Source organism: Felis catus, chromosome D2, assembly GCF_018350175.1.
Source record: "Felis catus isolate Fca126 chromosome D2, F.catus_Fca126_mat1.0, whole genome shotgun sequence".
NCBI lineage: Eukaryota > Metazoa > Chordata > Mammalia > Carnivora > Felidae > Felis > Felis catus.
Window position 1 is genome coordinate 34,994,926 of NC_058378.1, and position 14,073 is coordinate 35,008,998.

General features: G+C 33.9%; 1 protein-coding gene across 5 annotated transcripts in view; it reads left to right on the top strand.

The window, feature by feature from the left end:
- ADK (adenosine kinase) overlaps positions 1 to 14,073 on the top strand; it is a 523,245-nt gene that overhangs the window by 354,206 nt on the left and 154,966 nt on the right. The window lies entirely within an intron of this gene.

The window sequence follows — 14,073 nt, forward strand, 5'->3', positions numbered from 1 at the left end:
GAAAAAAGAGAGAGAGAGAGACCTTCAGTATATCTTCTTGTGACCTGGGCAGTATCACTTAACTTTCATGAACCTCAGGTTTTTATGTGTAAAGTGAACATGTTGTACTAACTAGTCCATTTGGATTTGAGTTCTATAGTTGTAATGTAGTTTGATTATATTCACCGATTTTGTACCTAAATAAGATAACTGTTGTCTGTGTAGAATAAAATAAATTTGATGTGGAAATAATTTATGAGATCCCCTTAGTGGTTTACAGAAAATAATATGGTGTGAATATCTTCAAAGACACTTTGAAGGGAACTACTACATTCTCGATGATTCACAAACTGATATAATGGCAAGAAATAGTGGTAATAGCCTTGAACTGTGTATCTGCTAGAAGTTTCACTTGGTTAAAATCTACATTTCACATTTCCTTTATGGCTGATTTTATTTTCTGAAGTATTAAAGGAAGTAATTAGGAAAAGTGTTAATCTGGTCTTTTAAATTAACATGGAAGAATTGGTCATCAGTATGGTTGAGAATCCTTGGGAGAAATTGATATTTGAACTCAGAGTTCTTTGTAGTCAGAAAAGATGAGACTGGCAATATTTAAATATATGTTCTGTATTTTAAGAAGAAAAATTTCTTAAACTTTTAAAAAAAATAAATATCATTGCAAAGAATGAGATTTTAGAATCAAAGACAACCTGAGATGATTGAATACCATCAAAAATTCAGTTCTGATTTTATAATATCAAATGACCATAATTAGGAAGAAAATGGGGAGGAGCCTTAAAAACAAACATTGCAGAGCACAGAAAATTCTTTAATAAGAGCTCACATTTGTTAAACACGTGTAAAAAAGATGGAAAGCATTTATAGAACCAGAGAACAATGCCAAACGTTTGGCATAGACGTAGAATAGAAAAGAACAGAGGCCCAAGATTATTAGGTTTGCAGAAAATGCTGATGATATCAAAATGGCCTTCACTTAAAAAAAGAAAAGTCTCCAAATGCACAGCAAGAACAAGACAAAATAATTGGACTTCATCAAAATTAAAAACTTTTGTGCATCAAAGGACAGTATCAAGAAAGTGAAGCCTAAAGCCAGCAAAAGGAAGGAAATAATAAAGATTAGAGCAGAAATAAATGATACAGAAATTAAAAAAAAATAATAATAGAACAGATCAACGATCTGGTTCTTTGAAAAAATAACTAAAATTGATGAACCTCTAGCCAGACTTATCAAAAAGAAAATAAAAAGGACCCAAATAAATAAAATCACAGATGACAGAGGAGAAATAACAACCAATACCACAGAAATACAAACAATTAGAGTATGATGAAAAGCTATATGCCAATAATAATTGGACAACCTGCAAGAAATGGATAAATTCCTGGAAATGTATAAACTACCAAAACTGAAACAGGAAGAAAGAGAAAACTTGAACAGACCGGTAACCAGCAAAGAAATTGCATCAGTAATATAAATAAATAAATAAATAAATAAATAAATAAATAAATAAATAAATAAATAAATAAATAAATAAATAAATAAATAAATAAATAAATAAATAAATAAATAAATAAATAAATAAATAAATAAATAAATAAATAAATAAATAAATAAATAAATAAATAAATAAATAAATAAATAAATAAATAAATAAATAAATAAATAAATAAATAAATAAATAAATAAATAAATAAATAAATAAATAAATAAATAAATAAATAAATAACCAAAAAACAAAAATCCAGGGCCAGATGGATTCACAGGCAAATTCCACCAAATACTTAAAGAAGAGTTAATACCTATTCTTCTCAAACTATTCTAAAAAATGGAAAAGGAAAGACGACTTCCAAATTCATTCTATGAGGCCACTTTGAAGTGTTGAATCACTATAATGTACACATGAAACTAATATTGTATTACACTGTATGTCAACTAACTGGAATTTAAATAAAAACTTGAAAAAAATTTTAACAAAGTGAAAGCCCATGGAATGAGAAGAAATATTTGCAATGATATATCTGGTAAGGGATTAACATCCAGAATATATATCTCAACAACAAGAAAACAACTCAATTCATAAATTGTCAAAGGACTTAAATAAACACTTCTCCAGAGAAGATATACACATGGCTAATTAAGCACATGAAAAGATACTCACCATCACTAGTCATTAGAGAAAACCAAAATGGGATACCACTTGATACACACTAGGATGGTTATTTTCAAATATATGGAGAGGAAAAAAATATTGCCAAGGAGGTGGAGAAAATGGAACCCTTTTGCATTACTGAATGGAATGTAAAATGCTGCTGCTGCTGCTGCTGCTGCTGCTGCTGCTGCTGCTGAAAACAATTGGGTGGTTCCTCAAAATGTTAAACATAGAATTACTACCATATGATCCAGCAGTTCCACCGATAGGTATATACCCAGAAGTCCTGAAAGCAAGGATTCAAGTACTTGTATGTCAATATTTATGGCAGTGTTATTCTCAATAGCCAAAAGTTGGAAACAAACAGAAAGTCCCTCAACAAATGAATAGATAAAATTTGGTATATACATAAAATGGAATACTATTCAGCCTTAAAAAGAAATGAAACTGATACGTGATACAACATGAATAGATCTTGAAAATGTTATGTCAAGGGAAATAAGCCATACACAGACAACTGGATTTTCCTATAAAGACTCCACTTATATGAGGTACTTAGTCAAATTCTAGAGACAGTAGAATATTGGTTGCCAGGCACTGGAGGAAAGGGGGGGAATTGGGAGGGTTTTTTTTAAATTTTTTTAATGTTTATTTTTTAGAGAGAGAGGGAAACAGAGTGCAAGCGGGGGAGGGGCAGAGAGCAAGAGAGAGAGAGAGAGAGAGACAGAATCCAAAGCAGGCTCTAGGCTCCTAGCTGTCAGCACAGAGCCCGACGCGAGGCTTGAACTCACGAACCGTGAGATCACAACCTGAGCTGAAGTTGGACACTCAACCGACTAAGCCATCAAGGCGCCCCAAGGGAGTTATTTTTAATGGTTGCAAAGCTTCTATGTGAGATAACAAAAAAGGTCTGGAAATGGGTAAATGGTAATGGTTGCACAGCATTATGAATGTACTTAAGGTCACTGAATTGAACACTTAAAATAGAATGGTGAAATTTTATCTTACATATATTTTCCCACCTTGTTTAAATAATTAATGCACCAACTAGTAAAGTTAGACTAGGACTTATAGACTAGTAGAGACATTATACTGTTATAATCTATATATAGTATAGATTATTAAAAGAATCATTTTTCCCTACCTAGAAGAGGAAGTTGTAAAATGACAAGCTACAAGTCGTGTCTGGATAAATTTTTACTTTTTTTTTTATGTTTATTTTTGAGAGAGAGAGTGTATGCATGTGCACAGGGGAGGAGCAGAGAGAGGAAGACAGAGTATCTGCAGCAGGCTCTGCACTGACAGCAGAGAGCCTGATGCGGGGCTCAAACTCACAAACCATGAGATCACGACCTGAGCCGAAATGCTTAAGCAACTGAGCCACCGAGGAAAATAAATATTGGATATGAGGCAATTAGACATATTTGGTGTTTTCTTGAACCAGTCTCAAAAAGTCTGCTGATAAATAAATAGATTTCTGGTGATACACTTCAGTGTTTACTCTGAGCTTTGCTCAGCTATCAACTATTCAGATAAAGCTGTATTTGCAGAGAATGCAAATGCAGATAATGCAGATAATGCAATACTTTAACAAATATCAAGTAAGTTGAATGTCAAAATGAGACTTTTGAAAACTTTAATAAACTGGAGATACCAGTTGAGTGATGAAAGTTAATAAGGATAAGATTCCATATTTGATTATAAAAAACAAGTGTGGCACTGTTTATTTTTTTCCTTTAATCTCATCTCTCATTTTTCTCCTTGAATACTTTAGTAATAAACTATCTTTAAGTTTCCAGGGGAAAAAAGGGACATTGTATTTCTATTTTTTTTTAATGTTTATTTTTGAGAGGTGGGGGGAGAGGCAGGGGGAGAGAAAGGATCCAAAGCAGGCTCCACGCTGTCTGTGCAGAGCCTGATGCAGGGCTTGAACTCATGAACCGCAAGATCTTGATCTGAGCCAAAGTCGAAAGTTTAACTGACTGAACCATCGAGGCGCCCCAGGACAAAATGCAATGAAGTGTAAAATAGATTTCTCAGGGCATGAAAGTAGGTTTGTTTCATCTTTCTTTCTCCCTCTTACCCCAGAAACAACAATCAAATCTGTGCTTACTGTAAATTTTCAAAATGTCAACTGTTAGTGGCAATCAAAAGAATGAAATCTTGCCGTTTGCAACAATGTGGATATAACTAGAATGTATTATGCTAACCGAAATTAGTCAGAGAAAGACAAATATCATATGAGTTCACTCATGTGAATTTAAGGTACAAAACAGGTGAACATAAGGGAAGGGAAGCAAAAATAATATAAAAACAGGGAGGGGGAACAAAACATAAGACACTCTTAAATACAGAGAACAATCTGAGGGTTGCTGGAGTGGCTGTGGGGGGATGGGCTAAATGGGTAAGGGACATTAGGGAAGACACTTGTTGGGATGAGCACTTGGTGTTATACAAAGGGGATGAATCACTGGATTCTACTCCTGAAATTATGATTGCACTATATGCTAACTAACTTGGATGTATATTAAAAAAAATTAAAAATAAATAAATAAGTTCTAGTTCTTGAGTAAGTAAAAAAAAAAACGTCAACAGCAAAAACAAAACACGCTTGGCTCTCATTTTCAGAAGGTTATACACTATTAATGATGCTTTAAAGCTTTTCTGATAACTTTAATATTAAAAATTTTTAAATGCCTTGTCCACCAAGGTTCTCTCTTCACATTGATCCTTGTGAGACCAGAAATAAATGAGGTGATCCCTATGATTACTTAAGCTTACTGCTTGGAGAGAATTTCCAGGCCACTATATGACCTAGCTATTCCACTCATAGGTATTTGCCCAAGAGAAATGAAAGGATATGTTCATATAAAGAATACCCAGGGGAGACTGGGTGGCTCAGTCGGTTGGACATCTCAGGTCACGATGTCACGGTTTGTGACTTGGAGCCCTGCATCAGGCTCTGTGCTGACAGCTCAAAGCCTGGAGCCTGCTTCAAATTCTATGCCTCCCTCTCTCTGTGCTCCTCTCCTACTCACACTTTGTCTGTCTGTCTGTCTGTTAAAAAGTAAACATTAAAAATTAAAAGAAAAAGAAGACGTACGCAAATGCTTATAGCCATTTTATCTGTAATACCCAAAGTCAGGAAACAACCCAAATGTCCATCAGCTGGTAACTGGATAAACAAATTATTATCTATCCATACTGTAAAATACTACTCACCGTTAGAGGTGAATTATTTATACATGCACCAGCATGGATAAATCTCAAAATATATATGCTGAGTGAAAGAGGAGATGCCAGACAAAAGTACACTATATATGATTCAATCTAAATTAAATTCTAGAAAATTCAAAGTAATTTGTAGTGACAGAGTAGATCCATGGTTGCTAGGGATAGAGATGTACTGTGAGGCAAAGATCACAAACGGATGTGAGGAAACTGTTGGAAATAATGGATGTGTTCATTATCTTGATTGTAGTTATAGTTTCAGGACTTGATATATGTGTCAACACTTACCTAATTATTAACTTTTTGTTTGTACAGATTATTAAATGACAATTATATCTCATAAAGCTATTTTAAAAGAATGTATACTGTGTGATTCCATTTATAGAAGTTTGAAAATAGGAAAAATTAATCTAGAGTCACTCAAATAAAAGTCACTCCAAAGAACCAATGTTAAAATGAATAAATATCAACTTATTTTTTTAACTATGTATCAAATTTCTATTATTTCCATGAAAGATTTCCTTATATTTCAATAGTATTATCAAGCCAAAGGAGGAGTATTTGATAGTCCTGCATTTTAATCCTGACAGACTATTAAATATTATCATACACCACCATTAAATAATGCTTTAAAATTAAAAGTGTTTTACACAAAAACCATTTCATCTACACAATCTATGGCTGATTTTCTAATGCATGTACGGTTTCAGCTTTACTCATAGAGATTACTCCATTTTTGTTAGGTGGCATTGGTAGTGTTACTAGGACTGTTGATCCTATTCCTCTCTTAATTAAGTTTTACTTAACTAACTTGCTTAGATAACATGCAATCCTCATTCTTTTGATAAAACTTAACAAGTAGTCTATGAAAACAAAAAACAAAACAAAACTTAACAAGTAGTTCCAAGTAAATGAGGGAGAATTCGTGGATATTAGGCTATTCTCTGGTATACCACCTTACTTCTTTCCCCACAAACTTCTTTGTTTACCAGGACTCACTTTATTTGTTCCTAAACCTTTTTAATGCAGTTTATCTTCATCATATAATTAATTATTATATAATCTCACAAAATGAGAATGCAAATAGAATAAGAATTAGCTTAATGAATTAAAAAGTTGCTCTTGAATTAGATGTGGGCATGAAAACGATAAAATATTAAAAGAAGCAAAAGCTATAAATATCTACACTCAGGAATGGCTTGATAAATGTCTATGAGTTTTCATTCTGCTTTAAAGAACTGAAACTGAAATCATAAACTATGAATTATGGATCTGGTTCTATAAGAAAGACTCTAGAATATCAGCAGACACACACTCAAATTTTTGACCCCACTTTAAATATTAGCAAATGATATATATTTATATGTTAATAAAATGCTTAGATTTTTTTCTTAATATAATCAATTTGCTGATTTATTAGGCAACTACTATTCCTTTAATTTCCTCATTTTAAAGTGACAGATTTGTGTGGAAGTACTAAAGGATCCTTTAAATTTTTTCTTACAGCTTAAAATTAAAAAAAAACAACAATAAGGATTCATTTTCTCACACATTCTAATATTCAGTAAAACTGGCCTAATTTATTCTAACCAGCAAAGTCTTTGTTCTGAAATCTAAAATAAAATGCCTACCGTATTTTAAATAGTTATTCTTTTTCGTTATTCATTTCACAGACTCAACTATAGTACCTTTCAAGCTAGACTTTTCTCATTTCTCATCCCCACTATTTCTTTTCTCAGATTTGCCCAGGGAAAACAATATTCTTCTCCAAGGAATATTTGCAAATATTTGGTTGGGCAAATCCAGATACAAAATAGAAGTGTCCACAGGAATAACATTGCTGCATTAATGTGTTAAAAACAAAGTATAATTATTAAGTGATATAATTTACTTTTATTTTTTCTTTCATTGTGGTAAAAAAAACAACAGAAAATTTACCATTTTTAAGTGTACAATTCAATGGCATTAAATAAGCCCTCAATATTGTGCAGCCATCACCACTGTCCATTTACAGAACCTTTCCATCATCCAAACAGAAGCTGTATACACATTAAACAATAACTCTCCACATCTCTAATTACCACTATTCTATGAATTTGCCTATTCTAATTTCCTCATCTAAGTAGGATCACGAAATAGTTGTCTGTGTATGACTTATTTCGCTTAACGTAATGTTTTCAAGGTTTATCCATGTATCAGAGTTTTGTCTTTATTTAGTCATCTGTTGATGGACATTCAATTTGGTTTTGCCTTTTGGTTTTTGTGAATAATGCTGCTATGAATGGGTACAAGTATCTGTTTGAATACCTGTTTTCAGGACCTTTATTCTATACCTAGAAGGGGAACTTACTGGATTTTCTGATAACAATTTTATGTTTAACTTTTTGAGGAACCATCAAATGGTTTTCCATAGCACCTGCACTATTTATATTCCCTCCAGCAAAAGTCGGTAGTTAACAATTTCTCTATATCCTTACTAACATTTATTTCCCCTTTTTTTGACAGTAGCCATCTTAATGGATGTGAAGTAGCATCTTTTTGTGATTTTGATTTGCATGGCTTACTTTTAACAGATTCAGAAATGCACAGAATCAAATTTCTCTGTTACCTCAAAATTTTTGGTGTCCTGTTACAGTGCATGTTGCATGTTGTACTTTTAAACCTCACATCTGAATTTGGCAATTTCTTCTTAGGGTAGTTTTGAAACTACTCTAGTATATAAGGCCTTTAAATATGACATTGTATTTTTAATTTGTTTCTGACATCCTCAAAGTTTAAAATACTTCCCGTCAGCAACAACCATTTGTTAGCTGGAATCACGTGTCATCAGCTCAATAAAGGACATTTTACATGCAGGTAATTATATTCATTGATGCCTGCTAATGCTAGCTGCTTTGTGGTCATTATCTAGCAATACATGACTAAAGAATTTGATTATTCTTCTTGTTTTTCATTTTTATTAAATTAAGAAGTTTTTTTGAATAGTGTCATTTTGCAAATGGTTCTTAGGACTAATACCTTTCAAGGCTCCATAATCACTAGATAATTAACCTGCCAGGATTAAGTACACTCAACTTTGCCTCAGGATGCTTAACTCTCAAATAAGGTCAGTTATCTCATGATAATAACTGCTTTGTCAATAATTAACACTTAATTCCACAGTAAAACGTCACATCACCCATAGAATGCACTTGAAGATAGTTTAAATAATAAAATACAGCTTGAAAATTGGGCAGAAGATTTCAGTTTAATTATTTCAGACAGATTAAGGATGATAATGTTTTAGATAAAACTCCCTCACATACCTAGTGTTTTGAATCTCACAGATGATTTCTATTTAAAGGTTATTTGCTACCTGTTTCATCATTTTGTTGGCAGTATGCCCATATTGTACATTATCTTGCAGGGAGATCTATTTTAAACCTCTTGACCCTACAGAGAGGATTCACTATATTAAAAATCTCTAGTATAGATCAGGAAAACTGAAATTACGCTTTCCTGAGTGACGATTTAACTTTTTAAAAATGTATCTATTTTGTCAATGAGTGAGTTACAAAACAGTGAATGAAATTCCACAGTTTGTTGATGTGGTTGTTTGTTATTGCTGAGTAGCTCTTCAATCATGTTTAGCACAGTGATATGCAGCCAAACCAGGAATGCTATTTGCAAGAATACATCAGGACATTTTTAAGGAAATGTAAAATTGGCTTTAGGTATTTGAATCCATGTTTTCTAAACCTGAATAATAGCTGTATCTCCTTATATATAAACCCTTATAATCTTTTTACCAAACCAGATGGAATAAGTTAGGATTTTCTCTCTGTCTACCTATTGAAGGGTGGGGGCAGGGAGGTGATTTTATTGGTATTTATTGTTTACATGGTTAAATCCATTTTAATGGCCATTTTTTTTTTTTAATGACAAAAATCATTTGAAACCAACGGTGCTTTTAAGTATAAATAAACTTTGATTAACTCCATCTTATCTGAAGTATTTTGTCAGGTTTTGTATATCTGTAAAATGGAACTTATTTGCTATTTCAATATGAAAATATGTATAAATATAAATTAGATGTGCCACATATGGTAAGTGGTATACATGAATATATCTTCATTCAGATGATTTCTTTGTATAGGAAAACTTCTGTTCTTTGTAAAGATATTATTTTTAATTTTTGGAAGTTCTGTGTCTCTTCAGTCTATGCATATTTTATTCTAAGAGGATTTTTTTAATTTTTATATCTTTTTGTCAGATTGAAGTCCTTAAGATACATGATTTCCAAACATTTCCAGAGAGCCAGCCTGTCACCAGATCCATATTCTGACAGAAGAGATGGGTTTTTCTTTTCCTCATATCAATATATTCCCATCATGTATGTGGGTAATAGGACTGTATCTAAAAGTATAATTCTTCCTTGTTGAAGAATTGCCTTGTTTCTTTCAAGAAAAAATGGTCATTACCTTCTTGAGACTGTTCATACAGATCTTTCAATTCCTCTTTCTTTGCTATAAGCAGTGAGAGGAGCCTTTGATATAGACAAAATCTAAGGTTATTATAAGATCAGTCAAGGGGCCCCTGGTTGGCTGAGTCCATTAAGTGTCCCACTCTTGGTTTCAGCTCAGGTCATGATCTCAAGGTTTCGTGCATTCAAGACCCCCATCGGGCTCTGCTCTGGCAGCAGGGAACCTGCTTGGGATTCCCTCTCTCTCCCTCTCTCTCTGTCCCTCTCCCACTTGTGCTGTCTCTGTCTCTCTCAAAATAAATGAATAAATTTAATACAAATTTTTTTTAATGTAAAAAGTAAATGTTTAAAAAAAACCAAAAGATCAGTCAAGGAAGGTGGAAAGAGCGTCCAACTTCAGCTCAGGTCATGATCTCACAGTTTGTGAGTTTGACCCTCACATCAGGCTTGCTGCTGTCAGCACAGAGCCACTTTGGATCCTCTGTACCCCCTCTCTCTGCCCTTCCCCTGCTTGTGTGCACTCTCTCTCTTTCTCTCTCAAAAATAAATAAACATTAAAATAAACAAATAAATACTTACGGTGCTCTTATAAAATTCTGACATATTTACATTTCCTGCTAAGGATAATGAAGTTTCAATTAAGACAAGGGTATGGCACCATAAGATTGCTATTTAGCTTCTGGATTTGACTTTCTCCTTAGGGTCTTTCTAATAAATATATCTGGTCTGGAAAAAAAAAATGAGATTCACTGTAGCACAAGGGAGGTTCCTAACATCAGTGGTATGTTGTAAAGATGTGCTATGGGAAGGATTCAGAAAGAGCCAAAGGCTATGTAACTATGTGATTTGCATCTCTCTTCCTTCCTTTCTACTTAACTCCTTTACTCCTTTTCTGTTTGGATCCCCACCGATTTATCCTTCCTTTCTTACCCTCTTTCTCTCCCTCCCTTACCAACTACATTGCCTATCCAAAGAGGAAGGTTTTTAAATCCTTCCCAGACTACCATCCATTATTGATAAAAAAGCCCAATAACTTGAGATAGCTTGAATTGCTTTGGAGACAATCATATTTTATGCAATAATGCCATACATACCATGTTACTTAGTATTTCAATTAATCTTTTTATTTGCTTGTTTCAGTTACTGTACTACAAATTTGTAACTCTTATAATATTACCTATCTAGTATGACATGATATAAAAGTAGTGAGTTACTATTTAAAGTTCTTATTTAATACATTTTAAATCATATTAAAATTATTAAATAAAATCGACATATCCCTGTACATAAAAACTGTAGATTTAGGGATGCCTGGGTGGCTCAGTCAGTTAACCATCTGACTCTTGGTTTCGGCTCAGGTCATGATCTCGTGGTTTCATGGGTTCGAGCCCTGTGTTGGGCTCTGCACTAGCAGCACAGAGCTTGCTTGTGATTCTTTCTCTCTCCCTCTGCCTCTCCCCCATCTGTGCTGTCTCTGTCTCTCTCAAATAAATAAATAAACTTAAAAAATATTTTTAAAAATTTAACAAACAACTAAATTTATATGACAGTGGAAGGAACACTGGACTTTATTCAGAAAATCTGGTTTTTGGCTCAGCTTGAATTTTTTCTGTGCCTTTCTTCTTTGACATCAGGAGCCTAATTAGCAAAATTTAAATAGGTTCTGTAGATTAGTAATAGTGTTTTATCAACAGTTATTTCTGAACTTTGATGATTCTATAATGGTTATGTAAAATCTTCACCTTTGGAAAATTCCTAATGTCTTTTGTCTGATTCACACCCAAGCTAGGTTCCTACATTGCATTCAGTTTTCATGTTTCCATAGTGTCTTTAATCTGGAACAACTTCTCTGTTTTTCTTTGACTTTTAGGAATGTGACTCTTTTGAAGAGTACTGGCCTGTTATTTTGTAGGATGTCCTTCAGTGTAGGATAGGCTAATAGTTCCTGTAATTAATGAAAATTTTGGCTAGAATACCTCAGAAATGCTGTTTTGTCTTTTTGCATACTGTATATCAAGATTTCAACATGTCTCATTACTGGTCATATTAATTTTGATCACTTGGTTAAAGAGATATTGACCCAGTTTATGCACTTTAAAGTTACTATTTTTCCTTTTGTAATTTAACTAGTAAGTATCTGGTGGAGAAATACAAGAGACTATGTAAATATTTTATTCTTTCATTATATTTTCACTCACTACTTTTAGCATCTATTTGATGGTTCTTGCTTCCAGTAATTATTGTGGTATTTGCCAAATGATGATTTTTTTTCATGTAAGGTAATTTTTTTGTGCTTCATCTTCTCCTCCAAGTATTAATTTATTAACTTCTTTTCTTCAGTATAATTTATGGATATTTATTTTATTCCATGAGTTCCAATCCATTGCAGTCATTATGTTGTTTTTCCAATTGTCCTGACTTTGGTCATCTGGAGCTTCTTCATGTTGGCTCCTTTGTTCTTTTGATGTGCCCTCATTAATTTTGAGCACTCTACTTTCTGGTGCCACAAGTTGTTCCAAGTTCATCTTATATTTTCTTTGTCTTAACCCTGGCGTCATCCTATCTGCCTATCTGCCTGTATCTCTATGTATATTTAAAAATGTGACACCAGGGGCTCCTGAGTGGCTGTCAGTTAAGCACCTGACTCTTGATTTCAGCTCAGGTTGTAGTCTCACGATTAGTGAGATTGAGTCCTGTGTTGGACTTCACCCTGACAGCCCAGACCCTGCTTAGGATTCTCTATCTCCCTTTCTCTCTGTCCCTCTCCTGCTCATGTGCGCTCTCTCTCTCTCTCTCAAAATAAATAAAGAAATTTATAATAAAAAACATGACACTGTAATAATACCTCAGATTGTAATCCAACACCACAGGGTTAAAGCTAACCTTCCTCTTTTCCTTATTCATATTTCCTTTCTTCAGTAAGAAACCTGGCTTTCATTATCTGCAATTTAATGACTTATTTGCTCACATCTAAAGTATATATAAAGTAGTTTCAGAATTGCAAATCCACCCTTAGGAGAAGGTGAGCATTATTTGCAGGTAGGAGGGATATGAATTGTGGGCTAGAAGACAGACTGTGATAGGCAGTCTATAAAATGTCCCTCATTGATTCCCTTCCTTCCTCCTAGTATTCACTATCTTATGTAGTCCCCTCTCCTTGACTGCGGAGCTGGGTATAGTGACTTGTAACAAATTGACTATGACAAAAGTGATAAAAGTCATTTCCAAAATTACATTACAAAAGTACTGTGATTTCTGTCTCACTTTCCCTCTCTTGTTCTCTCCCTGGGAGCCCTCACTTTGGGGAAAGCAAGCTGCCATGTTTTGAGTAACCCTAAAGAGAGACTCACATAGCAAGGAACTCTGGTCAGTAGCCAGGGAGGGTCCGAGGGCTACCAACAGCCATATGAATGAGCTCCCTTAAACATGAGATAACTGCAGCCCTGGCCTATATTGTGGTTGCAGCCTTTGGAAAGACCATGATTAAGAGACACCTAGCAGGGCGCCGGGGTGGCTCATTCAGTTGAGAGTCCAACTCTGGATTTTGGCTCAGGTCATGATCTGATAGTTCTTGAGATCCAACCCCATATGGGGCTCTGCACTGACAGTGCCTAGCCAGCTTGGGATTCTCTCTCTTCCTCTCTCATTCTCTCTCTCTCTCTCTCTCTCTCTCTCTCTCTCTCTCTCTCTCTCTCTCTGCTCCTCCCCAACTAGTGCTATCTCTTTCTTAAAATAAATAAAATAAACTTGAAAAAAAAATAGAGGCACCTAGCTAAGCCAGCCCTGGATTCCTTACCTATAGAATCTATGCGATAAGTGTTTGTTGTTTTAAGCCACTAAATTTTGGACTAATTTCTCATGCCATAATGGATATCTAATGCTTGCTATGCAAAAGAGATTTATGAACTAGATATTACTATTTGTGTAAAGTCTTCTTGTCTTTAGCTTTCATTACTCAATACTTTTTTTTGAGGTGACTTAGATTAGTTCTTTTTTTTTTCCACAGTCCCTCAGGGTGGTTATGTCATTTAATTACAGTTGTATCATTTATTGCTATTTGCATTCTATTAAGATTCCCCAACATTTTGAATTACTTTAATTTTTTTTAAGTATGTGAAACATTCACATGGTTTTAAATGCCAGAACTATGCAAAAGAAGCTTACTTATAAGTGTCACTTCCCAAGACCCCATTTCTCATCTGCTTCTTTCCTCCTTCTCTCATTCTTCCT